We start from the raw sequence: 19,008 nt of genomic DNA, 5'->3' as shown, positions 1-19,008 counted from the left end.
CGCATAATTATTACAAACGGAGGGTCATCTTTCCCATAAACCCCCGCCGTCAGCCATGCGCAGGTCAGTGCGTGCCCTCGGCAGCTTGACTCGGCGGGCGCACCACTAGGGTGACCACATCACCCCTTTTTGTTTCCCAGGCCATGCGCACACATGTAAAGTGCTGCCCCCTGCTGTATGTGGGAAGTATAACCGTCTCGTCTATGAGTTAATACATCACGCGTACTGCAGGGGGCAGCACCTTACATGAGCACTGCGCATGTGTCCTGACAAACTCGGGACCACCCTATACAGCGCCGACCGTGCCCCACACGATAAGAAAAGCTCGTAGTACTTGGCAAAAATAGCATTTCTGTAATTATAAAAAAAAAAAAAAAAAAAGAGAAAAAAATAATTTCTCTAAGAAAAAAAGAGAAAGGAAAGAATTTATGTGGCCCGAAGTAAATTGTGTTTCCATTCTGGCCTCTGCCACGAAGACACCGGAGTGCTTGCTTATAAATCTGGTTCCGAATTTTATAAGAAATATTAAAGTTTCCTTCGTTTTATGGGACAAAACATGCATATTACGTACTTTTATATAAATTCACCCAAATAAACACCCTTTAGGAGAAGCTGCATCTTCCCACCTCCTCGCAAGCAGTGTCAGGAAAGCACTCCTGTTGATTTCAATGGCTGGGGGGGGCAGAGAAAGAGGTAAACCTGTGTGGGGCATTCTGTAAGGGGGGGCACCGTGTGAATTTGAAGGGACCTCTCCGCTGTCATATGCATTAACGTGTATACGATGCCGGGGGGGGGTTGGGGGAGTTCCCGTAGCCTATTTTTCCCGTTTGTTATGTAATTTCAGTGTTTTTTATGGACTCTGGACGCTCGCCAGCGGCAGCCGGGCCGTTAATAATATTATTAATTGTCATCAAGTCACACCCTAGAGGTTTCACAACATCTCCCCGTGAATAACTCATCTAACCGCAGCGCCGTAACTTAAAGTCCGCTACCGATCCGGCCCGGAGAGGAGCTGCCGCCTTTACGCCGACGGCGCCGCCGACTGCCTGCTGCTCGTGCTGCTGTTTGTCGAGCGCGGTGGATTCTGGGATATTTTGTTTGCAATAAAATCTTTGAGGTCTGTGGCAAAAGGTGGCAAACTCTATATATCAGTTCCCTGTCCTTGAGCCCCCTCCCTTCTCCTCCCCTCAACCATACAAAGGCTGCCTGAACCAATCAGCAGCAAGCAGCAACCTAATATGGCAAAGATAACTTATTGGGGAGGAATAATTCTGCAGACTGTGGCTTAGGCCTAGGGGCAGTGCTGAAGATAAATATGGTGCTGGCTGTTCCACCAACACCGGCCAAGCATATTAACCAAGTAAATCTCAGCTAATTTTAGCACACATGCGCGTATGGAACTCCCATTGGTCTTCATGGGATTGTCATCCTGCACAGTGATTGGCTAAAAATCTATATGGGGGGGGTTATTTCGCAGAATCCATCCATGCATTTTTTAAAGGGGACCCCATGAAAATGGAAAGGCCCCGCTCCGTCCATTGAATTGCATATGGCGGCTGTAGGTTTGGAGCGGCGCTGTCTCTTTAGACTGCCGGCTGTCTGTGTGGCGGGGGCAGGGGGGGGCTCTCCAGTATCTATTCTTAGTGGCGCTGGTGTTTAATCTGGGTGTTAATGTTGAAACAGAGCAGATTAAACAAGCGCTGGTATTTTCTTGGCTCTCCTTTGTTGCCCCTGGAGCGAGTCCAAGACCTCCATAAATTATTACGCGGCAATGAAGGTCATTGTTTGAAACGGTCTGAAAGTTATTATTCCTCCCCGAGCACTTCGGCTTCACACGTTTTCTTCCTTGGTGGATTCTTCTTTATTGTTTTCCAGCTACTGATTTGGGGACTGATTCGATTTATTTGGAAACGGCAATTTTTGTTCAGTATAGAAAATAATACATTTGGCCCCGGGGCCACCAACAGAGGGGGGGTAAAACCGGTATCTGTGTATGAGGCAGGGGGCAAGGACGGGGAGCTTGGTCTTTCTAACCTGTCACAGGCTCCTCATTGGCCCCTGAAGCCGGTTACCTGGGACTAGGTCCCCGTGGTCACATTACACCCATCGGCAGTAATGTGAGCCCAGTCCTGGAAGTAGGTGGCAATACGGCCCCCGGCCCACTTTAGCGGAGTAGCCAGCTCAGGCCTCCATTGATTTTTTTACCACCCTGGGCTCGTAAGAGGAGATAAACCGGCCCATGCCAGTGTCCAAAAATTGGGACTGTTCCGCAAAAAATACAGGACTGTTGGCAGCTATGTAATTAATAATGCACCCACTGCAATCAGCTTAACGAAGGGAAAATCATTTCCGTGATTCCAAATCAAACATCGCAAATAACAGGCGGCCGGGATAAAGGCATTTACTGGCGATAAACGCTGTCAAGATGGCGCAGATGTCCAAGAGGGTAGAAGATAAATGGAACAGCTTCCCAGCAGAAGTGGTAGAGGCTAATACAGTGAGGGGATTAAAACATGCACCGGGTAGATGTTTCACTGACCTGATAAACACAAACCATTCATAAAAGGCTAAGGCTCTTGGCTAACAGCGAGTAAACAGAACATTCTCCGGGGCGGAAAAATTTATCTGGTTGAAGGAGCGGCAGATCCAGCTTTCTCAGTGTTCCGTATCAAATAATACACGCGGTAAAGGGATAACGCCTGCCGGCATCTGCTTTCACTAACGCACAGAAACGTCGTTTCTTAAAGGGACCCCCTGTCACAACGCCTGCACCCGGGCCGCCAATCAACTGAAGTTCCCTTCCTTCTCCCCCCCCCTTACAAAAGCTGCCTGGACCAATCAGCAGCAATCAGCAACTAAACAACAGGAGAGATAACGTAACAGAGCGGGACCTATTACTCGATGAATTTCAGTTTAAAAAATCCAATGGGCGGGAACATTCCGTTGGTTGCCATGGGAATAACACCACTTTCAGTATTTGCATGACAATCACTTTTTTTTGTGTGCATAACTCCCTAAAACATAAGCGTATTGGAGACTCCAGGAATAATAGATAGGGGGGTATATAAGATACCACAGTCAAAACTGGGGGGACTAATAAGTTCCAGCACTAAATTACACCAAAAAAACTAAATAAATAAATATAAATAAGATGCCAGAATACCAGAGTATTGCGGTATGCGGTGACCCCTTCTTTATTGGATTAACGTAATAGTTAAAGACGCGCTGTCGAGAGTTTTCCTCTCTTCCTGGGTTATTGCTTCAGACCTGAGAAAGAGAGGAAAACGCTCAAAAGATTTTCTCTATCGTTTACAAATAAATGCAGCGACAGAGTGTCAGCCTCTCACACACCTGCTCATACACAGAGCCGGCCTTAGGTGTTCTGGCGCCCTGTGCGGACTACTCCTCTGGCGCCCCCCCATCCCAAAAAGAAAGGAATAAAAACTTGTAACAAAACCCCAATCACTATATACTACGCCAAACATTGATGTGGTGTAGGCCTACCACTTCATTGTCTGGCTTAGTAGTACCTTCCCCCGGGTTAGCCCCCCCCATATTAATTTTTTTTACAAAAGATCATGGCATTTGTTAGATCTTTGTTAGATCAGGTTTGATCAACTGTGTTTTTAGTTAGATCTACTCTAAAATAGGCAATATTAACAATCTTTTTCAGGGGGGGCTAACCCGTAGCCAGCCCCCCCTCAACAAAAATTTCAACAAAATGTTACTGATTATGATAGCTCTACGTTAGATCAGGTTTGATCAGACAAAATTTTTGTTAGATCAGGTTTAATTACTGAGATATTGCATATTTAATGAGGGGGGGCTCATTAAATAGATATTCATAGATATTCTCATAGATATTCATTAGATCAGGTTAGATCAACTGTTTTTTTCGTTAGATCTACCACGCAGGAGGCGGTATTCACAATCCTATTTTGTGTGCGGGGGATGGGTACACATACGGTCTGGCCCCCCCCCTCAACTGAAATTTGGATTTTTTTTAATGGATCTTGGTAGATATTCGTTAGATCAGGTTAGATCAACAGTTTTTTTCGTTAGATCTATCTACTCACAATCTTCCTTTGATTCTTTTGATCAAGCCACAGGTGCATACCTCTCAACTGTCTCGATTAATGCAGTACAGTCACGATTTGGAGGCTCTGTCCCGCTGAGCTCTACCTCTGTTCCATGGAATTCGGGATTCAGAATCCTGCGGGTCCTGATCGTGTTCTCTGGTGCCTGGGTCACCAGAAAACGACTACTGGACATGCTCAGCATTGTACGCATGCGCAGTAACACTGCCAGCTTCAGTGACAGCACTAGCGCGCAGTTGGGAGGTATGAGGCGATGTCATAAATAACAGACTCCACAGACACATTTAAAACACATTTTTCTCCGAATTTAGGCATTTTCTTGCAGTTTGCCTAACACAATGTATAGATAACTTTCAATCTTGTTTTATTCTCTGCATTCACAGTGTAAGCAATGTTTAGGTGATGCAGTTGCTTTAATATTGGTGAACTAACGTGGCTGAGGTCAGCATATGTCCAGCCTGAAGATATTAGTTACATTTGAATAATGCTGTGTATGACATCTTCTTTGATTGGATAATAATTTCCCTCCAGTCATAACAGTTGTTAAAGAAACACATCCTGTGTGACCACTAACTCAATGTTAAGGTGGGTATTGGTTTACTGTATATGGGATACAGGGCCGGCCCGACAATGGAGCCAAGTGGGGCAACCGCTCCAGGTGGCACTTTTGAAGGGGCGGCACTTCACCGCCCCAAGCCCTTTTTTTTTTTTTTTTTTTTTTTTTAAAGCGAAAGAGAGGGGCGCCGAGTGGTTTTCGCTTGGCGCCCCTCTCTCTCTCCTCTGCGGCGAGTCTCCCTGTTCGTTCTCGGTGCCGGCTTATAATGCTGAGTGCCGGAAGATTTCCGGCGCTCAGCATTACAAGCCGGCACCGAGACCGAACAGGGAGACTCGCCACAGGACTGCTGAAAGGTAAGTACAAGAGGGCAGGGGCGGGGGCGGCAGGGACAATAAGGGAAGGGGGGGGCGGCATTTTAAAATTCGCCCCAGGCGGCATTTTGCCTTGGGCCAGCCCTGATGGGATATATATATATATATATACTACTTTCAGTGTATAATTTCCATTGTATAATTTCAGTGTATAATTTCAAGGAGGCCATTACATTTCATGTTGTAGAAGAAAAGACAATTTTTGGGAGGTATACGATGATATGGTGCGCACTGTAAAAACTGTTGACCCAAACAAAGTATGTGGCCTTTCAGAGGTAGTTGTATAAGGTGTAGCTTTTTCTGTTAACATAACAGATGTAACAAATTATGTAAGACATAGTTTTAAACACACTTTATAAAGTTAATCTAAGGTCATTCATAGACCATTTTCATATAAATGCAATCAACATGCTACAATGGGATGTAAATGTGGCCCACACCTCTTAATTGAGCTACATGTTGGTTTATATACACCAAAACAATGTGTTTCTGATTTTCCAAATTAGATAGGATTTGTACACTATGGGCATTTATTATGCATGTTCAAGATGTTTCATGTTTCCATTTTTAGACATTGTTGTAAAAGCACTGCACATTTTTTTCTACAGTATTTACTTAGTTGTGTTTTAGACCATGCAAATAACTTCAATATTTAGTTTTATTATACTAAGTAAACTGTTTATTAAAAAAAACCCCAGAAAACTGATCCTTTTTGTTTAGGTCTGTGTACATGCATTTTTTCAGCCCCTATGTATACCCATCCCCCGCACACAAAATAGGATTGTGAATACCGCCTCCTGCGTGGTAGATCTAAGGAAAAAAACTGTTGATCTAACCTGATCTAACGAATATCTACCAAGATCCATTAAAAAAAATCCAAATTTCAGTTGAGGGGGGGCCAGACCGTATGTGTACCCATCCCCCGCACACAAAATAGGATTGTGAATACCGCCTCCTGCGTGGTAAATCTAACGAAAAAAACTGTTGATCTAACCTGATCTAACGAATATCTACCAAGATCCATTAAAAAAAATCCAAATTTCAGTTGAGGGGGGGCCAGCCCCCCCTCATTAAATATGCAATATCTCAGTAATTAGACTAGATCTAACAAAAATTTTGTCTGATCAAACCTGATCTAACGTAGAGCTATCATAATCAGTAACATTTTGTTGAAATTTTTGTTGAGGGGGGGCTGGCTACGGGTTAGCCCCCCCTGAAAAAGATTGTTAATATTGCCTATTTTAGAGTAGATCTAACGAAAAAAACAGTTGATCAAACCTGATCTAACAAAGATCTAACAAATGCCATGATCTTTTGTAAAAAAATTTAATATGGGGGGGCTAACCCGGGGGAGGTCTTAGTAGTAGGGATGCACCGAAACAAATTCTGGACTGTAACCGAAAGTGCAGCATTTACCTGGCCAAAACCGAATATGACCCCCCCCACACCATAAAAAAATCTAACACTTTTATTTAAAGTAAGTAACACACCAAAATAGGACAAAACAATTAAATAACAATAATATATATATATATATATATATATATATGATTAACAGCAATCACATTCCTATCATGCCCAGGCATACCCAGATTCCAGGATGTACTCGCAGACTTGGCATGATAGGAGTATGATTGCCCTATCTACCCCTTTTCACTCCCTTCTGCCCTATCTACCCCTTCTCACTCCCTTCTCCCTATCTACCTCCTTTCCCCTGTCTCACTCCCTTCTCCCTATCTACCCCCTCCTAACTATCTACCCTCTCCCTCTTTGAAGTTCACTTACCTTTCAGGAGTCCTGCGGTGAGGGTGCAAGGCCTCTGCCTCCCAGCTCTGCCACTGTATGGAACAGTATAGAGTGATGGGAGTTATGATGTACTTTTAGAGCATGAAAAAGACATTGGAAATGGTACAGCATAACACCCATCACTCTCACACACGTATACCAATCCACACATATACCAATCCACACGTATACCAATCCACACGTATACCAATCCACACATATACCAATCCACACATATATACCAATCCACACGTATACACCAATCCACACGTATACCAATCCACACGTATACACCAATCCACTAATCCACACACATATACCAATCCACACATATATATATACCAATCCACACATATACACTAATCCACATTTACCAATCCACACACATACCAATCCACACACATACCAATCCACACGTATGCCAATCCACACACATACACTAATCCACTCTCACTGAATGTTTTCCTACCTTTCCTCTTTTCTCCTTACAGCTCCTCTTCCTTCTCTTCGCTCCTCTTCTTCAGTTCTTCTCTGTCTTCTTCCGGGTCAGAGGGCACGGACAGCGGTGGGTGCGGCTTCAGTGTTGTGCGCCGGGATCTGACAACAAACCCCGGCGCACAGCAGCTGTTGCCGCGCGGATCACAAGGGAGCGGTATCGGAGGTCTTTAACAGACCTCCGGCTCCCTTGAGTGATCTTGAACCGGCTTAAAATCACTCAAGGGAGACGGAGGTCTGTTAAAGACCTCTGATACCGCTCCCTTGCGAGCCTGCTCCTCCAGCGGCGGACATTACTGTCCGTCTCTGGAGGGGTGCCGGGTGCCCCCCTGATGAGCGGCACCCGGTGTGGACCGCCCCCCCCCGCTAGGTACGTTACTGGCGACAGCGTACCCCGCGGCGGCGTCGGACCGCGCGGCGGCGCCCCCTGGAGTGCGGCGCCCTGTGAGGTCGCACAGGTCGCACACCCCAAAGGCCGGCCCTGCTCATACACACACACATATACACACACACACTGCCCTTACAAACGCCTGTCCATACACACACACACACATATACACACACACTACCCTTACAAACGCCTGTCCATACACACATACACACACATATACACACACTGCCCTTACACACACACACCTGCCTATACACACACACATATACACACACACACACATACACACACACACTGCCCTTACACACACACCTGCCTATACACACACATACACACATACAATGACCTTACACATGCCTGCCCATGTACACACACACTCCCCTTACACAACCCCTTTCTCCTTTCTCCCATCTCTTACCCTTCTCATCTTCCCTCCTGTCGTGGGACCGCGGGGTCTGTCACTCCCAACCAGCCCTGCTCATCGGGCGCCTCCTACCCAGACTGCCTCATGGTGCCGGGGTGCGCAATACCCACGGGGGGGGGGGCGGCCGCTGAGCAGGGCTGGTTGGGGACATCACAATCTTATTCATGCCTCGGCGCGGCCCTGAAGACCGGATTCAGGTTTGTGAACCTATGGGTTGAATGCTCCCATCCAATTATGGATGAATGCTCGCCGGGACTGGATCCGCGGTGCAGGATCTGGTGCAGGATCTGGTGCATAACCTCGGCAGCCACCAGGAGTCTGATGTGCCGGCTTTTACCTTCCAGCTTTCATTCCGTTCCGGGTTCCTGTTCAGTTCCAGTTTCTTTCCTGGACACTGGACACCGGTGACATTGTGGGCGGACCTCGGTAACATTGTGGGCGGACTCCGGTGACATTGTGGGCGGACCCCGGTGACATTGTGGGCGGTGCCTCATTCCCCAAACACCCCGTTTACCTCCTGCTCCTCCGTCTATAGATTTGTTGGAATCCTATAAATAAAGCATTAAGGAAACGTCGATGGATCCGCTCCGTTAAAAAATAAAATTTTGGGTAAATTTCAAATCGTTTGATTTGGCCCTGCAAAGGGCAAAAAAAAAGAAAAAAAGGAAAATATGCAGAGAAATTATTATAAATAAAAAATAAATTATTTTGCGCTTAAAAATGTACAAGAAAAACCATTCGAGTGTTCGGGAGGGAGAGCCCCCGGGGGGCGCTGCTGATGCCACGTTTTATCTTCTTGGGGAATCTGTATTTTAATTATTTATTAATGACGATCACCGCTGATAAGATGAAGAAGAGATTACCTTCCAAAAAACGTAATTATCCCCCCCCCCCCGGTTAAATGATAGACTATATTATTATATTTACTGTAAATGATATTGATCTGCAGCAGATGCTGGAAGGCGGCGGCCGGTCTGTCCCACCAGTCGCAAAATATGTGAAAAAAATACAAAAAAATGATTATTTTCAGTTTCTTCCGCTATGTGGTGCCCGAGACCTCGGGGAAGCCAATGCCACATTCCCCAAAAGGGAGAGCAGACGTGGATGGGGAGCGCGTGCCAGCGGTGAGCCCAACCCGCCCCTCAGGCTGATGGTGTTGTTTTTTTTGCTCCTGATCCAACTGGCAGGAAGTTGTGAGCCACTTCCTGTACTCTCCCTGCTTTGTTTTATCAGACTGTGCGTGAACATACCCAGCGCAGCTCTCCCTCTCCTGGGGGAGGAGCCAGACACACGTGGACATTGGTCTAGCAAGGTGAGGGGTGGGGCTCGCCATGCATGGAGGTGGGGCTAGCCCCTGATTTTATAAAAATTAGTGGGGGAGTGGGTAGGTTGTGGGCGGGGTATGGGCTTGCCCAAATGCAGCTCTGCCTCCCTAAGAAAGATGACCCAGAGACCCTGGGAAGTAGTGCTTCACCCGGAGACTCCTGGTCCAACCACGAGTCCACAACAACCAGGAGCCAATGGCATGCGGTCACATGGTGCCTCCACCCGCCCCTATTGGTTTATTCAAATAAAAATAAATACTGCTATAAATAAGAAATAAATGAATAAAAAAAATAAACATATATTAAAAAAATCCCGTTACACGCTCACCGGACACGCTCCTGTTCCACGCTCACCGGACACGCTCCCTTACACGCTCACCGGACACGCTCCCGCAACACGCACCCGTTACACGCTCACCGGACACGCTCCCGTTACACGCTCCCGTTACACGCTCACCGGACACGCTCCCGTTACACGCTCACTAATACGGGGATAGCGTGTGTACGGGATGGGCGGCTCTCTAGGTTTTGGATCTTTTGCCATAAATCATTTTATAAACACTGAGCTTCCACGTATAAAGCGTTCATCACAGCGTAGAGATAAAAAGGCAAAGGTTATGGGATGAAGCGCGGTGACACGTTACACGTTACACGTCACACATCTGACGGGAAGGTCCGCGAGGTCACGGTTTGGGTAATCGCTGTAATCGTCGGCATGCCGGGCTTTGTTGATTCATCGGGACGGCTCATGACTACGGGGCGAGACCTCACGAGAAATGTTTTGTCCGATGTCCCCCCCTCGGCGAGTGCCCGCTGGCGATAAGGTGTGGATTCACCCGATTCCAGCTCCAGATGGTGTCTTCACTACAACTGTTTTATGTAGCGCCGTCCTATTCCGCAGCGCAGTACCATGGCAACCATCCGATCGCGTCATATCCAGCACTTTTTATGCATAAAGCTGAATAATTGCGTTATCTGGCAAGTTAAGCCAATAAACCTTCTTTCTCGTAAATTTAATGACATAAAAGCATTTTTTTTTTTTGGAAGCGCCTTCAGTTTCCACGGCGACAACCTACCAAAGGCTGCTTTACTGTCACATGACAATTTGGTGTTTCCCCGGCTTATTTTTTTAACTATGATCGGAGCAAAACATTTTATACAACTAAGTAATTGTTATTATTTTATTAGCAAGTGGAACAGCATCGTTATTTCTCCCCGCTACCACTTCTGCTGGGAGGTGGTTCCACTTATCTACCACTCTCTCAGTAAAGTAAAACTTCCTTAAATCTCTTGTTGTAACTTTTCTCCTCCTTTGGAATAAACGTCTCCCCTGTACTTTATTAACCCCTTTATGTATTTAAATGCCCCCCCTCCCCCCTTCTTTGCTGAGATAACTGGGGACGTTCTGGCCAGAAGTCGTGGCTCCCGGCGGTTTCCTGCAGCTGCTGCGGCCGTTCACCTCGATCCGTCACATGCGCGCGGAGACCGCAAAACCAAGTCCAAAGTTATTTATTTCAGTTATTGTGCAAATAAATAAATAAATAAATAAATAAATAAATAAATAAAGGTCAAAAAATCACACAAGAGAAGTGAAACTTCTGCCGTCGGTCATTCGGCGATCCAAACAGAAGAAGAAACCTCCGAGGCCTTGAAAGTCTCCATGACTCCTGCTGTACAGCGCTATGGAATATGATGGCGCTATATAAAGCGATAGATAAATAAATAAATAATAATAATAATAATATAATAATAATAATATAATAATAATAATAATAATATAATAATAATAATAATATAATAATAATAATATAATAATATAATAATAATAATATAATAATAATAATAATAAGCCTCTCGTTTGCCTCTCAGAGAGAGAAAAAAAACACTGTGACATCACAGCTACCCTCCCCCACTCTGACCCCCCCACCGCCAATAAAAATAATATAAATTAAAACGCAGAAACGTCAATATATCGATTTTTATTCTTTTTTTTTGTTATAAAAAAACCCCAAGCTGATTAGGCGTTTGTGGATGACAACTCCCACTGCACCCAGCCAGGACACCGACGAGCGGATTCCCTGCGCCAAATGAAGATGGAGAAATCAGAATATCATCCTCTAGATTGTAAGCTCCTGTGCGCCGGGTCCTCCTCACCTGTTGTCTGTCAGTCAATTTGTTATGTTACATACTACTTGTTATGTCCCGTCTACCCGTTGTACAGCGCTACGGAATTTGATGACGTTATATAAACCAATAAATAATAATAATAATATCATTAAAAATAAGCAATTTGGGCAAAAAACGCCCTCTCGCAGTAACCGTTGGGAGCCGGACTTCTGCTCGCGGCGGACGTTTGTTTAGAGTTTTGGAAACGTTTCCTGTTTTGATTCCGACGCTGCGGCAAACGGCCTCCTCCGCTGCAGTCCGTTAATTGCGGTTCAGACCGCATGAATCACCGGGGAGGAATAAACATTCGGGGAACCACGAGTTTACGTAAAAGCTCTTGCACAGTAGTTTGGAGACGAGGACTCTTCTGGCCCTTCTTCGCCAGCGCTGGATTCTCTGACTAGCTGCGTCCTCCGTCGTACTTTATAAAGGGACGCTGGAAGGTGACGGCAGGACAGACCCCGTAGGCCCATCCAGTCTGCCCCTTTATATACATCTCAAGCTCACTAGAGTATCTTTACAGTCCCACTGGAAGTCTGGTCAAGGTATCTACTACCCTATCTTTAAAGAAGACTTTTGTGTCGTTTTGGTGCATTTCTGAAGTTAACCTGTGCTGTGCTGGGTGCGGTCACTGAGACAGAGAGAAAAACGACAAAAACTCTCACGGTCTCCAAAAAAAGAAATATATGTCGCGAGCCCTGGCACGCAATTGGTTAATACGCTTCCAGTAGGTTTGGGGGTCCCCGCATTCAATGAACAGGAGTACGAGCCGAGACCTTAACCTAACACCACAGAACCCGCCGGCAGGTCGGCCCCGTCCGGCCCCCATCTACTCGCCCGTTTCTCCGGTCTCGTCTTACATTCAGGCACCGGAGGCTCTTAAAGGGACAGCTGGGGGGGGTCATTCATTAATCATTACTACCGGCGGCTGACATGTTTATGACGGGTGGGGGGGGGTCCGGAAGGTAACCTGTCACAGCGGAGTGTAACGACCCATGGGGGGGCTGGAATGGTGCTGGGGGGGGTAAAAGGTTGTGTTCGTGGCACCTGTTACACGCCGTGGACGCTTTAACACGGAATTCACCGTCTACATTCTCTACATTCCAAGCCGGTTTCTTGTGTGACTTCCTGTAACCCCAAAACGTGAGAATCCCCCCACTCCACTCCACCCCCCCCCGAGAAACACACCGAGCGCCCACTCACCCTCCTCACGCCTTTAACTGCTTTCTTTTGGGTTGAAAGGGTGTGTTAGTGTGTATTAGTGTGTGTATTAGTGTGTGTGTTTGTGTGTGTGTTAGTGTGTGTATTAGTGTGTGTATTAGTGTGTGTATTAGTGTGTGTGTTAGTGTGTGTATTAGTGTGTGTTAGTGTGTGTATTAGTGTGTGTGTGTATTAGTGTGTGTATTAGTGTGTGTATTAGTGTGTGTTAGTGTGTGTGTTAGTGTGTGTGTTAGTGTGTGTATTAGTGTGTGTATTAGTGTGTGTGTTAGTATGTGTATTAGTGTGTGTATTAGTGTGTGTGTTAGTGTGTGTATTAGTGTGTGTGTTTGTGTGTGTGTTAGTGTGTGTGTTAGTGTGTGTGTTAGTGTGTGTGTATTAGTGTGTGTGTTTGTGTGTGTGTTAGTGTGTGTGTTAGTGTGTGTATTAGTGTGTGTATTAGTGTGTGTGTTAGTGTGTGTATTAGTGTGTGTATTAGTGTGTGTGTTAGTGTGTGTGTATTAGTGTGTGTATTAGTGTGTGTGTTAGTGTGTGTATTAGTGTGTGTGTGTGTGTTAGTGTGTGTGTTAGTGTGTGTATTAGTGTGTGTTAGTGTGTGTGTTAGTGTGTGTGTTAGTGTGTGTATTAGTGTGTGTATTAGTGTGTGTGTTAGTATGTGTATTAGTGTGTGTATTAGTGTGTGTATTAGTGTGTGTGTTAGTGTGTGTGTTAGTGTGTGTGTTAGTGTGTGTATCCGTGTGTGTGTTAGTGTGTGTGTTAGTGTGTGTATTAGTGTGTGTATTAGTGTGTGTATTAGTGTGTGTGTTAGTGTGTGTATTAGTGTGTGTTAGTGTGTGTGTTAGTGTGTGTGTTAGTGTGTGTATTAGTGTGTGTATTAGTGTGTGTGTTAGTGTGTGTATTAGTGTGTGTATTAGTGTGTGTATTAGTGTGTGTGTTAGTGTGTGTATTAGTGTGTGTGTTTGTGTGTGTGTTAGTGTGTGTGTTAGTGTGTGTGTTAGTGTGTGTATCCGTGTGTGTGTTAGTGTGTGTATTAGTGTGTGTGTTTGTGTGTGTGTTAGTGTGTGTATTAGTGTGTGTATTAGTGTGTGTGTTAGTGTGTGTGTTAGTGTGTGTGTTAGTGTGTGTATTAGTGTGTGTATTAATGTGTGTGTTAGTGTGTGTATTAGTGTGTGTGTTAGTGTGTGTTGTGGTGTGTGTTAGTCTGTGTGTGTGTGTATTAGTGTGTGTTGTGGTGTGTATTAGTGTGTGTGTTAGTGTGTGTGTTAGTGTGTGTTAGTGTGTGTATTAGTGTGTGTGTGTATTAGTGTGTGTATTAGTGTGTGTTAGTGTGTGTATTAGTGTGTGTGTTTTGTGTGTGTTTGTGTGTGATAGTATGTTAGTGTGTGTTAGTCTGTGTGTGTATTAGTGTGTGTGTTAGTGTGTATATTAGTGTGTGTGTGTTTTGTGTGTGATAGTATGTTAGTGTGTGTTAGTGTGTGTATTTGTGTGTATGTGTATTAGTGTTTGTTAGTCTGTGTGTGTATTAGTGTGTGTTAGTGTGTGTGTTAGTGTGGGTATTAGTGTGTGTTAGTCTCTGTGTGTATTAGTGTTTGTTAGTCTGTGTGGGTATTAGTGTGTGTGTGTGTGTATTAGTGTGGGTATTAGTGTGTGTGTTAATGTGTGTGTGTTAGTGAGTTTGTGTCAGCACACAGCTGATGATGTAATTAGTGAGTCAGCCCCGCGTCCTGCTGATCTGCACGGAGTTAAAGCTCCGCTGTGAGCTCATCAGCGTCTGATGACAAATCATGAAATCAGACCACCGTGTCACACGTCCCTCACGCCACCGACCGCCCGCCGCAAACACCCCGGGCACTGCGTTACAAAACAAATTAACCCTGCGTATCCTCTAGATTGTGAGCTTCTGAGCGCGAGAAACACCGCCTAGAGATCATGCTGATACGGCATATTTTAACATATCAGTCGTTTCACGATATTAGTGAATAAATAAATATTAACAATCATTTCTCTTGCCCTTTGGCGTCATTAATAGCAATGTCTGCAACTTGTTTTAGAACAGGCGCAGGAATCGGAGGGCTCAATGCGGGTCCCCCAGAGTGCCTATTATATGAACCCCTGTGATTCTCTGTTATTTTTTAAAAAACACAGAATAAAATATTTTTTATTAGAATTACAAAGAATTTTAACATATAATTAATTTTAATACATTTATTTGATTAAAGTATTTTCATACCAGACTCTAATTTAAGGATTATTGTAATAAAAATACTCCTGCGCTTCTTGTTTTCTTGAACATCAGGCGTAAGAATAATTTTAAATAAATAAATATATAAAAGTATAAATATATAAAAGTATAAATATATAAAAGTCTAAATATAGATAGGGTTTTGTGTGTTTTACTTGTAATTCCCCGTATAGCCACTGGGGGCGCTAGTGAAGCTCTTAAAGCTGCTGTTCCAATGACTGTGTATAATACTTGGTCACTAAATGGAGCATTATTAGTACTTTTGCTGAATGCCCCGACCTGTTTCAGGGATAATTCTTTCATTGTATAAAATGTATCTTGTTCATCATTTTGGCCGGGAACATTTAATTGTCATGTGATCAGCAGAAAGCCAAAAAAGCTTCTTAAAGGTTTTGTTATTTTTTTAATTATATTATATATATATAGATTTACAGAAAGGTAATTGTGTGTTTTTAATAACAGCACTCACATTTCTGTAAATATATATAGAATATTAATATAAATATATCTGTATAGTGCGTTCCGATTTGTAATTTTTTTTATTTGAACACATTTTATTTATTTATTAATTCTCTAGAGTGTAAGCTCCTGTGAGCCGGACCCTCCTCACCTGTTCTGTAAATCAAATTGTTATGCCACATACTACTTGTTATGTCCCGTCTACCCATTGTACAGCGCTATGGAATATGATGGCGCCATATACAACAATTAATAATAATAACAATTTATTATTATTGTTGTGGTTGTTAATAATAATATTATTGATTATTATTATTATTGATTATTACTATTGATTATTGTTATTATTGATTATTATTGATTAATATTATTGATTATTATTATTAATTATTATTGATTATTATTATAAAACCTGTGAAGCAAGTGACACATTATTGGAATCGGGCGACTATTTCTCTGTAATATTGCTTGTTTGCGTTATTATTTGTCTGTGGCTCGTGCGTCGCACGCTGAAAGGGTTAAACGGGCACGGTGGGTATAGATAAAGACCCGTCTCCCGCGAAGCCCCCCCCCCCGGGACACGCTCGATGCCGTGTATTTTCACATCCAGCAGCGGATTATGTCACGCGTGTGCACGCGCATCGCGTCTGCTTTCTGGTTGTCATTAGCCGGGGCGTGACGCGCTGCAGCCGCGCAGGTCCGCTCCGAGGGCTCTGCGCTGCATCGCATGTGCAACTGTTTTGTGGTTGAGACAAAAACACAGCGGGGTTGGGCAGATCCGAGCCGCCGGCCGCCAGCACGTGAGCCAAGTCAAACAATCCCCACGGCAAACTGGTTAGGACTAGACTGTTCAGGCCTCGGCAGTCTCTTCCTGGATCCTCTCTGTCTCTTATACGCCGGGCGTTCTCTTCGGAGTCTCGCACAGAGACCTCGCTGCCTCCTTCTGCCTGCCAGAAAGCATCGAAGCCAGCAGGGAAAGCAGAGTTCGGAGCGATTGTTTACCGGAGCTTCCTGCAGAGCGTGAACTTCTGCCCTTCTGCTTCCGCCGCACAGCGGCTTCCACTCCATTAAACAAGCGAAAGACCCGAACTTTTAACCAAATTCATTAAAGCTCAGCTGTGTTTGTCAATCAGGGCCGAGAAGGGGGGGCAGGGCTAGTAATTGCCCCCCTGGGGGGCTCCCATTGAAACATTTTGGGCTTGTCTGTTTTACTTGCAATTCCACACATATCCTCCGGGGCGTCCGGGGGTAAAAGAACTTACTCAGTGACTCGATCCTTTCTGTGTTCCCTTTCTCTCATTCCTTTTCTCTTAATGTGTTTTAAACCGCACTGGATAATACATATTGGGCACGCTGTTCACCAACGGTGGTAGATAAGTGGAACAGCCTCCCAGCAGAAGTGGTAGAGGGTAATACAGTGAGGGTATTAAACATGCGCGGGATAGACATACGGCTCCTGAATCTAAGACGAGACCAACGACTGATTAAGGTTTGAGTCTTTACAGCGGGAGAAACGGGCGACTAGATGGGGGGAACGGGGTAGAACACCCAGCATCCTAAATGTTGGAAGAGACGCACTTTTGTACTGGGGGCGTGGTTAGAGATGTGGTTCAACCAATGGCATCCTTTTTGGGGTCTCATTAGCCCCCCCCCTCATCCTCGCTACATTCATTAAGCCAGAGCTGGAGCTTTTTTTAATTACTTCATTTTAAATGAAACCTTAAGAGAAAACGTAAAAAAAGAAATAACAGATCTGCTAAATTTAGAGGAAAAAAAATGTTTTTTATTAGTATTTTATTCCGTTTTTTGGTCTCTATTTATTTTAGTGTCTGATACGTCAACAAAAAGAAAAAATTAAAAAAATACATAACAGGTTTGACGAAGAACTAAGCGGGAGCGCGGCCGCGCGTGTGCGACTTTCTATACAACGCTGACCAGCAAGGAAGGAAATGATTCGCCGAGCAGAACAGCTGACACGCGGTCACAGAGCAGCGCCGATCACGCGAACACCGAGAAAGCATCATGATTCTTGTACGACATAAGAGGCTGAAATAGAATGTGAGGAAGTTTTACTTTACTGAGAGGGTGGTAGATAAGTGGAACCGCCTCCCAGCAGAGGTGGTAGAGGGTAGTACAGTGAGGGTATTAAACATGCATGGGATAGACATACGGCTCCTGAATCTAAGACGAGACCAACGACTGATTAAGGTTTGAGTCTTTACAGCAGGAGTAATGGGCGACTAGACGGGGGCCGGATGGGGGCCGATCATTCTATTTCTAGTTGGTTTTTGTTGCGATCTCCATGGTGCTCCTTATCCCCCGCAGTCTCTCATAGCCACACCTGGGGACTCTCAGGGTTTTTGCCCCAATCTCAGGGCAAAGGGGCAGATTCTCCGGGTCACACAGCTGACTTTCTAAGACTCCCAGTTGGTGATTTTGCTCCCAGTATGTTATAGCTGATCTCTCTGCTTGAATGCAGGTGACAGGTCTAGGTTTCCATGACGACCGGTATTGGAACAATTTGGGTAACACATTTGGTGAATCCCTACATAGAATGTTCACAATGGGCTATTAAAGGGTTAATATTCCAAGAGTCTCCGGGTCGGCTCGTTTGGAGAGTTCCTGGTTTTGGGCGTTTAGAACTCCGTCCTCCAACACTTTAGCCAATCAGGGCCCCCCTGTGCTGCTTTTGCTCTCCAATCGGCCATTCCTGATAAATCGTTATTATTTTTTTAGATACCGTATTGGCTCGAATATAGGCCGCACTTTTTTCCCCCACTTTAAGTTTTTAAAGTGGGGGTGCGGCCTATATTCGGGGTCTAGCGCCCGACGCCCGGGACATGCAGTCCCGGGCGCCGGGCAGGCAGCGGGGTTAATATACAGATCCCCCGCAGCGGTGCAGGGGACCTGCATCCTTCTCCCCGATACGCTCAGACAGCCTCCCCTGCCAGCACTTCCCACGGGGGGGGGGTGCCGGCACGGGAGGTTATCTAAGCGTTTTACCTCTGCCCCCCCCTCCTCGACTTACCGGAGCAGACTCCCGGGTGTCTTGCGGGGCCGGCGGGAGACATTTACGCAATACGCGCATGCAACTTCCGGTACCGGAAGTTGCATACGCGTATTGCGTAGATGTCCCTCGCCGGCCCCGCAAGACACCCGGGAGTCTGCTCCGGTAAGTCGAGGAGGGGGGGGCAGAGGAGGACAGCGGCAGCGTATCGCGGGGAGGGAGGACAGCGGCAGCGTATCGCGGGGAGGGAGGACAGCGGCAGCGTATCGCGGGGAGGGAGGACAGCGGCAGCGTATCGCGGGGAGGGAGGACAGCGGATCGCGGGGAGGGAGGACAGCGGCAGCGTATCGCGGGGAGGGAGGACAGCGGCAGCGGATCGCGGGGAGGGAGGACAGCGGCAGCGGATCGCGGGGAGGGAGGACAGCGGCAGCGGATCTCGGGGAGGGAGGGCAGCGGATCTCGGGGAGGGAGG

This window comes from Spea bombifrons, chromosome 3 (genome assembly GCF_027358695.1).
Source record: "Spea bombifrons isolate aSpeBom1 chromosome 3, aSpeBom1.2.pri, whole genome shotgun sequence".
NCBI lineage: Eukaryota > Metazoa > Chordata > Amphibia > Anura > Pelobatidae > Spea > Spea bombifrons.
The sequence above is the reverse complement of the archived record's forward strand: the minus strand, read 5'-3'. Positions refer to the sequence as shown.